This window comes from Rattus rattus, chromosome 2 (assembly GCF_011064425.1).
Source record: "Rattus rattus isolate New Zealand chromosome 2, Rrattus_CSIRO_v1, whole genome shotgun sequence".
NCBI lineage: Eukaryota > Metazoa > Chordata > Mammalia > Rodentia > Muridae > Rattus > Rattus rattus.
The window spans coordinates 218,141,307-218,142,684 of NC_046155.1; positions in this window are offsets into that span (position 1 = coordinate 218,141,307).

Below are 1,378 nucleotides of genomic sequence, written 5' to 3' on the forward strand. Positions count from 1 at the left end.
GTGTGTGTGTGTGTGTGTGTGTGTAGTATCTACTTCTCAGGCATTCAAGGTTCCCCCAGACTTTTTAGTTGACTCTAAGGATCGATGAACTGTGTGTCCAAAGAATTAACAAACAGTTCGAGTGGAAATACTTAAAATATTTCAAAATTATAAGAGGTGAAGACACCCCTGTCCCATGAATTCCTGACTATAATACTTGTGATTATTCAGTGCCATTTGACCACCAAGTCCTCTGCTGTCATTGATATCTGGAAACCTTCTTCTGTTGCTTGCATGGTAATCCATGGAGCCTTCCCAACCACTGCTTTGAAGACCACCAGGAGACCTGGCTGGTCCTCTCTAGCCTCTTTTCCTTTGTTTTGGAATGTCTTTAACCAACAGTAGCTCTGCTCCATTTTTCTTTATTTCCCAAGGCACCAGGAGACCAGGGGCCTTGGTACTTCAAAGTCTGGGCTCAGGACTCAATATGAGTGTAGGGTTGTGGCCACCAGGGATCTCTTTCTGGAGACACTAAGAACACACTCATAAATATTATGCCTATTGGATGGTGCATTAGTTGGTATTTCCCTGAGGAGTAGAACCAGTAAACTGTGTGTATACATTTATATATAAATATATGCTATATTAATGTAATATATAAATTAATATATTATATATTGATATACACACATATGGGGGGTATAAAGTTGGGCACTGTTTGGGTAGTCCCACAATGGTTGCATTCATGCTAAAGAAATCGAGAACCTAAATATCTCAGTATATGAAGCCCAGTGTGTCAGCAGTTCTAGATTGGTTCGGAAGGTCTGGAGGGTTCCTAGAGAACGGTGGTATTGATATCAGCAAAGGACAGCATCATTGGTGGCAGCAGCCACAGCCACAGTGTAGATGATCTTGTCAGCACCACGTGAAAGAAGCAGGAAAAAAGCAACTCTTCCCATTGGGCCTGTTTTTATTAGCCTGCCACCTGGAGATGCTGCCCGTATCTTAGTGTTTCTGGAGCATCAAGCAATCTAATGAAGAAAATCTCTTACGGTGTGCCCCTCAGTTTATCTTTTAGTGGATTCCCGTCAAGTTGACCACCAAGACTAACCATAGCCATTACAGATGGGTTAAATAAGAGGTCATACATTTGGCTGGGAATGGTAGCTACCTTTTACCAGACTCACATACGTGGACTAAATAAAATACCTTTTGAGACTGCTGATTACCGGTAGAGTAAACATTATTAGATATAGGAACTTGAGTTTTTTTTCTGATAAGATATTAAATGCATGTTTAATCAGTTCGATGGTGAGGTGAAGGGAGCACTTTTCCTCCATGATTCACTCAAGGGGCACACTACCAAAAGGCAAGCAGAATTTAATTCCTCTCAAATTCA